The sequence below is a fragment of the Cornus florida genome, unplaced genomic scaffold (genome assembly GCF_030987335.1).
Source record: "Cornus florida cultivar Cherokee Brave unplaced genomic scaffold, ASM3098733v1 CherokeeBrave_3.0.0_Hap2_Chr10, whole genome shotgun sequence".
NCBI lineage: Eukaryota > Viridiplantae > Streptophyta > Magnoliopsida > Cornales > Cornaceae > Cornus > Cornus florida.
Window position 1 is genome coordinate 5,448,179 of NW_026775580.1, and position 8,222 is coordinate 5,456,400.

At 37.1% G+C, this 8,222-nt stretch overlaps 1 non-coding gene across 1 annotated transcript; it reads right to left on the bottom strand.

Annotated features, from left to right (window-relative positions):
- Positions 1-7,504: 7,504 nt before the first annotated feature.
- On the bottom strand, positions 7,505-7,615 carry LOC132280358 (small nucleolar RNA R71). The gene has a single exon (XR_009471559.1). It is a non-coding gene; the product is annotated as a small nucleolar RNA R71 (small nucleolar RNA).
- Positions 7,616-8,222: the final 607 nt, after the last annotated feature.

The following is an 8,222-nucleotide window of genomic DNA, read 5'->3' on the forward strand; positions in this document are numbered from 1 at the left end:
ATAATGATAGAATAAGTAACTGTAGATACACACTCATAAATTAACTGCATCTAGTGAGCATTTAACCCCAACCCTTTGAGCATTTAAAACAAGAAACCCCATTTAATCCGATCATATGCTTTACTCATGTCAAGTTTAAGCACCATAAATGCCTTATTCCTTTTCCTTCTATTCTTCAGATAGTGCAAGATCTCATGAGTAATGAGAATATTATCTGTGATGTGACGACCTGCAATGAAAGCACTTTGGGACACGCTAATAATAGAATGGATAACAACTTTTAACCTATTAGTCATTATCTTGGCAATAATTCGATAAGCAACATTGCATAACGAAATTGGCCTATACTGGGAAATTAAAGTAGGCAACATGACTTTAGGAATTAAAATAATATTCGTATGATTAAAACAAGAAAGCATGTGACCTGACTTAAAAAAACTGGAAATGGCAGCGACAATATCTTACTTGATTATTGACTAATACTTCTGATAGAAAAGTGGTGTCATGCCATCTGGACCGGGAGCTTTAAAAGGAGTCATAGCAAAAATTGCTTGTTTAATTTCCAACTCAGAGGAGGGCTCCAAAAGCATTTGATTCATTTCATCAGAAATTTCACAAGGAACATAGCGCAAAAATTGGTCAATGTTGGTGGGAGACTGAGAGTTGAACAAATCTTGAAAATATTGTTAAAAAAGAGAATGAATTGTGGCCTCCTCATCACACCAATCACCCTTTCCATTCTGAACAGCCGAGATAAAATTTCGAGCTTGTCTTCTATTGGTAGTTGCATGGAAAAATTTAATATTTTTATCTTCGTCTTACAACCATTGATTCCTAGATTTTTGTTTCCAGAAGATCTCTTCTTCCAACCAACAATTCCTGAGAGTTTGCTTAATTTGCTGAACTTCCATATGATCACAATCAGAAATGTTCTCCTTTAATTCCTTGAGACATTTTTCAGTGAACTCAATCTTAGAGCGTGAATTATGATGACGCGGTTTCGCCCACTATAACAAAGTTGCTTTGCAATTTTTAATTTTGGAGGCCCAACCAAATTGTCGAGATTCTTGCACTGGAGTACGCCAGGCATCAACAATAATTGACACACATTTTTCATCCAATGTCCACCTCGCATCAAAGTGGAACTGACGCTTGTTAGGTTAAATCACATGTTGAAACTCAAAAAGTAGAGCATGATGATCAGACCCCGCCACTGTAAGGTGAGTTAATCGAGCTTTAGGAAAAAGTGAGCATCATTTCTTTGTTGTAAAGGCCTTATCCAATCATTCTTGAATATTAGCCAACATTTTTGTGCTTGTTCCAGGTATACAGATAGCCAACATATCCTATATCCTGCAGCTCACATCTTTCCACCAAAGAATGAAAATTACAAAGTCTCCAACCACTCTTAATCAGTCCTCCACTCTTTTCAAATACATAGAGAATATCATTAAAATCACCAATGAGTAACCAATTATTTAGCCAAGCGTGAGATTGATGCTCTAAATCTTTCCATTGCATTGCCCGAACACTATCAACTATACTAGCATAAATAATGGATAAAGTCTATGGAGAGGAATTTTTTTGAAATACAAAAGCAGTAATATAAAAACGGGTTTTCTCGACAACCTGGATGCGAACATCCTCCGTCCACCACAAAACCAAACCCCCAGCTCGCCCCGTCGGCTCAGACAAACACCCATACTTATAGCCAAGAGCATTTTGTATAGATGCAAGTTGGTGCCATCCATTTTTAGTTTCAATGAGCGCAATAATATCAGGACTATGCTGTTTTTTAAGGTGTTTAAGTTGTTGTATGGTCAGAGAGGAGCCCAATCCTTGACAATTCCACACTAGCATTTTTTGAAGGGCATTAAAACTATCTACCATAGGGAAAGCACTTACAAATGGAGGCTTTAAATTTTGCCAAGAACACCCTCATAAGATGGAAGGCAAGAAGGAAGAGGTTGATGTACAAGTACAGTATCATGAATACCTCGTTGCTGATCTGGATAAATAACATGCCCCTGTTCAATGCCTTATTGTGTTGTAAATGACAGCCCATGGATTCATATTTTGGATTTGGGTAAGAAATCCGTCGGGTCCCATAAGTGACATGCACCCGACTCGCATCAGAAGAACAGTTTCCATCGGATGCTACACCCTCACCTTGTAAAGTGTGCACTGATGAGCACTGAATATTGCATATTTAAGCCCCTAAATATACTTATGTTAAGACCTAAAGTGATACTTCTATCCATTGTTAGATTGATTTATGTTTTTTTTTTTTTTTTTTTCTTTTTTTTCCTAGTTGGGACTTACACACACTGCCTCCACTGAGGTTTGAACCCCTGACCTCCCTTTGGGAAGTAGGAGCCTTGTACTGCTAGGCCACATGCCTGTTGCTGCTGATTTATGTTTAATGTGTGTTTATAGGTACTTTCCCAGAAAAATAGTTAAAACTAGGACTTTATGATGAAAAGACTGATATCGAAGCTTACAAAGTCGTTGCCGGTCATTCAGAGCAACCCAAGAGCTTAAATGGTGAAGTTTGGAAGAATTCAGGAACCAAAGCTCGAGCCCAAGTATTGAGGATCGAGCCCTGCAAGAAAAAGAAGAAAAATCAATAAGGCATTGAAGCTCGAGCCTTGTACCTTTAGAGCTTGAGCCTTACTCAGTGGTGCTCGAGCCTAACCTCAAGGTGCTCAAGCCTTAACCCTCAAGCTCGAGCATAAGGCGTCGAAATTTGAAGAGTTGATTTAATGGAAGAACCAAGCTCCCAGGGCCTCATGCTAGACCTCAAGGATTGAGCACCATCATCCAAAGCTCAAGCCTTGATTACCTAAAGCTTGAGCCTAGTACCTAAAGCACGAGCCCATGAAGCTTGGATCGAGCAATGTTAAAAGAGATGAATCCTAAAATATTTAAGTGTTGAAAGAAAAGATGCTTCGGAAAATATTTAAATTTTTTTGGCTAAGTGTCAAAGTGAAGATCGAGCACCATTCCTTGAAGCTTAAGCACTAATCCAATAAAGCTCGAGCCTTGTTCCCAAAGCTCGAGCTCTACTTCCTAAAGCTTAAGCCTTCCATGACAGATCAGATTTAAGTTACAGGATTATTTTCTCTACAATTCGTATCTTATTTAAGATGGGCCAGAAGGCCTAAAAGCCCATCAGACCTTTATTTTCTTCTATAAAAAGAGGCACATGCCTTGATAGAAGAAGTTCCCTTTTCTCGTATTATTCAGAAGGCTGATACTATGGTGGCAGTTTTTAGGGTTTTCATAACCTTAAAAAGTGAAGATCTTGAGAAGAGAAGTGTCGTCCATGACGATGGAGACAACTACAACATAGATGATATTCGGCATCGTCATAAGTAGTTAATTCCTCTTTTAGGGCACTGATGTAACCCAATCTAGTACTATGGTTTGATTATTTTTAACTCTGGGATATTTTAATATATATTATGTTTTTTATTACATGACTATGAGTAATTGAGACAACTCAATTGGATTTAATGCTTTAAATAGTTTTCAAATTGTTATTACCTTGTCTTAGATATAGCTGTTTGTTTTCTATTCCCAACCTATTCTTATTGAACAGTATCTAGCGGAGCCCTGCCGGACATAAGAATAGAGGTCATGTAATGGTGTTCAATGTTTTCTTATAAAAAAATGTTTTCATAGTCTATGCTTAAAAAAGATGGATTGTTTACAAAGTAGTTAGAATAGGTAGGTGAATAGTCCATGCTAATTGCAGATAGTTTATAGTTAACTGAATTTTATAAAACATCTTTCTTTAAAACCCGAATTGAACAAATGTTATTGAGTTCAATTCATTTAAAATATAATTTGTTAAATCCCAAGAGTTGAAACGGTTAACCATTGTATGAAGATTGTAGTGAAGTCAAAGCCCTAAGACCTTTCTCTCTCTGATCACTCCAGTTTAATTTTAGTTTATAATCGTGACAACCAATCAAACAATTCAACTAGTTACCTGTAAACCAATAGAGATTAATTAAAAGCAAAACATAAATACTCATCTCCCTGTGGGTTCGACATCCTCTTCATAGTGTTATCCTATAAAGATTTGTACTATTGTGAGTGGTATTTTATTATTGAAGAGTAAAATCAACACAATCAAATTTTTGGCGCCATTGCTGGGGAGATTTGTTATTTAGTTTAGTTTTTTATTAATTTTATTTTTGGTTTACCAGTCTTCGGACTTTCTAATATTTCACCTTAATTCTTTTTCTTTTCAGGTACAAGAAATTAGCAGTGAGGACAAAGACGCTTAAGGGATAAAAGTTTTAGTTTATTAAACCTTTAGTGAGTTTTTGCTGTTTTCTTTTACTTAGAAAATTTTATTTGTGTCACTTTTAGGATTAGTGGAATTAATGCATGTTAACTCGTCATACTCGGTCAAAACCTTTAGTGCATGATCCTAAAATAGAGAGAACTCTTAGTCAATTAAGGAAACTTAAAAAATATTTGAATATAATAGGAAGTTCCTCTGATAACATGGCTGATACTTGGGATGCATGGGGTAATGGCAATGGTAATGGTAATGGTAATGGAGAACGGGTCCCACCCGCTCCTCTACAACCATAATTGAGGGATCATTTTATCCCTACCACATATACTTTTCCTTCGTGCTTTGTATTTCCGGATGCTGATGCAACCCATTTTGAGATCAAGCCTACTATGATCAAAATGCTTCCTACCTGCCATGGGTTTGCAACAGAGGATCCTTATATGCACTTGGATGTATTTTTGGAATTGTGTTAGTTAACCACTCTTACCAATGACTCATTCAGGATGCGACTTTTCCAATTCTCTCTCAAGGATAAGGCAAGAACTTGGTTGCATTCCCTTCCACCAAATTCCATATCTACATGGGATATGCTGCAATAAGAGTTTTTGAAAAAGTACTACACAGTGTGTAAAACCTGTCAAATGAGAAGATAAATCATGACATTTTGCCAAATCTCGGGAGAACAGTTCCATGATGCATAGAAAAGATATAATGACCTTCTAAGAAAGTGTCCACACCATGATATTGCTCAATAGCACTTAATACAGATTTTCTATGATAGTCTTTCTAATTCTTATAGAAACATGGTTGATGCATCTAGTAATGGAGCCTTTCTACGTAAGAGTCCAGCTAACGCTTGGGAACTGTTTTAGGCCCTAAGTGAAAATTCAATGCAACATGTATCTTCCTCTAGGTCTAAGTCTTCACCTAAAATGCATAAAGTTGAAAAACTCTATTAGGTAGACAAATCTAGTGAGTTAGCCGCTCAAATAGAAGCCTTGAACAGTTGGTTTGATCAAATATTATCATCTGGCTTTTCTCCTGTTGCTAATTCACAAACTGCCTTGCCAAAGGAAGTTAGTTTGATTTGTGCTAATCCTTCCCATTTTGCTGACACTTGCCCTATGATGGGACAATCATCTGAGATCCCACAGGAACAAGTGAATGCTGCATTCTCTAGACCACCTTACAATCCATATGTTTTCACATATAATTCTGGCTAGAGAGATCATCTAAATCTATCACATTGTAATCAAAATCAAGGAACCACTGTTCCTCAATCACAGGACAGTATCAAAATTCATCTAATCATATGTCACAAAATAACTCTTTCAATCAATCTGGTATTTATCGTCCACCTCAGTTTAGGAACCAACCTACTCAAACTCCTAATCTTCCACCTCCTCTTAGAAATTCTGCTTTTGAGGATCAAGTACTCAATGCTCTTGTTGATCTTAAAGCCAATATCCAACTTCTTAATTCTCATTCATAATCCATAGCAAAGCTAGAGGCACAAGTTGGGCAAATAGTGAGTACTCTATCTCGAAGAGAGGATGGAAAGCTGCCTAGTCAGCCAGTAGCCAACCCGAAAGGGCAGACTTTCGTGGTTAATGAAACCAATTCCTCAGGCATTCATTATGATAAGTTTAGACTATTACTACATTGAGGAGTGGTAGAGTGGTTGATAATCAAGTTGAAAAAGGACAAGAAGAAAAAGATAGGCTTAGGGTTCCCATTGTTCCTATCATCCATAATCCACATCCCAATGATGTTTCCTCAAGATTATTCCACAATCCACCATAGGAATTGAAGGTGAAGTCACTTCTTCATCTTCTCCTGACCTTAAGACAGCTTATGAGCCAAGAGCGCCTTATCCTGAACGTCTCAAGGAACCCTCCCACTTTGGTAAACAAGGGGAGAAAATTTAAGATATGATGGAGGTCTTTAAATAGGTCAAAATCAATCTTCCTCTGCTTGATGCTATAAAGCAAATTCCAGCCTACTCCAAATTTCTAAAGGATTTGTGCACTCTCAAGAGAAAATCCAAAAGCCAAGTTCCTAAGAAAATTTGTCTCACCGAGCAAGTTAGTGCTATTCTTTTAAGTACAACACTCCTCTAAAGGTTAAAGATCCTGGTGCTCCTATAATTTCTTGCATAATTGGAAACAATGTGATAGAGCAAGTTCTTCTTGATCTTGGAGCAAGTGTTAATCTTATTCCTTACTCGGTGTATGAGAAGCTATGCTTGGGAGAGTTAAAACCTACGTCGATTGTTCTACAACTTACTGACCGTTCTGTCAAACAACCATGAGGTATTATTGAAGATTTTACTTGTTCCACTTGTTCAATTAGGTACTTGAATACAAGGAAAACAAACTTGGGATTCTGACGTTGTTGCTTGGGACCTTTGTGAGCAATTTTTGAAACTCTTGTAGCTTAATTGTTCATTGCTATATGCTTGAGAAACAACCCTTGTCGAAGCTAATTACATTGTTTAATTTCTTGTCCAAGCATGAGCCTTTGTCGAGGTTATTTACTTAATTGTTGAAAGCATGGGTCCTTGTTGATCACGTCTATTAATTTCTTGCATTGATATAACATGGGAGTATGGGAACATCATATGTGAAGGTTGGAATTTGTTGTTGATTGTTGTGAAGTTGTGGTGAGTTGTTATTGTGCACTCGTGGTAGAAGGTTTCCTAGAGTTCCTCTCTTCCCAATCTTGTTCATCACATCACTCTAATGGAAGACAAAATGTGAATCATGGTTATGTAGACCCCAATATGATCCAACAACCTCATCTAGGTCAAATTCATCCCAGAGTTCAAGCTCCAAATCCTCCAATGGTCATTCGTGATCATTACACTCCTAATGTATACAATGCACCAACATGCATCCAATTGCCAAATTCTAGGGCCAATCATTATGAGATTAAACCCCTGACCATTCAAATGTGTCCCATTTTTCATGGGTTGAGCAATGAAGAACCCTACAAATAGTTGGATGAGTTTCTAAAGGCTTGTTACCGTGAAAATCATGAATGTCCTCGAAGAAGTTTTAAAAATGAATCTCTTTCCTTTCACTATTCGGGACAAAGCTAAATATTGGTTTATCAACTTGGGGGCGAATACTATAACATCATGGCTCAATTACAATAAGAATTTCTAAAAAAGTATTACCTCGCAAGTAGAACTAATTCAATAAGAACCTTAATTTGTGAGTTTACTCAACGAGATAGAGAACCCCTACATGAAGCGTGGGAGTGTTTGAATGACTTGCTAAGAAAGTGTCCACATCATGACCTTCCAAAGTGGCAATTGTTTTAATACTTCTATGAGAGCTTATCCGATACCCACAAATGTATGATTGATGCTTCTTGTGGAGGTTTATATTTGGAAGAAAATGAGGATGACATTTGGCGCCTCTTTGAGAATATGAGTGAGAATTCAATGCATAGATCTCAATCCTCTCGGGAAAGTCGTAATTCTAATATAGGAGGGAAGAAGAACTCAAACTTGTGTCGAGTGGAGAGTTCAATGGAGATTGCCATCGAAATTAAAACTCTTACCCAAAGGCTTGGCCAATTCTTGTTGAGTCAAAAAGCGGCAACTCAATCATTCTACTCTTCCTATCCTTAAAATAAAGTGTGTATGACTTGTTCTAGTTATAATCACAATATTTCCAATTGTCCTCAAGGATAAGCTTTTAAAAGTGAGCAACAAGAATAAGTTAATGCCACATTCGCTCATCCTTATTCCAATGCTAATATTCCGAGATGGAGAGAGACTTCAAACTTTTCTTAAAAAAATCAAGGAGTTGGTGCAAACCCTCCACAAGTTAAAATTTCTAAGGAAAGTAAGTGCATCCTCTCCTTCAAAATGCAAATTCTCAAGGGTACCATTGTCCTTTCT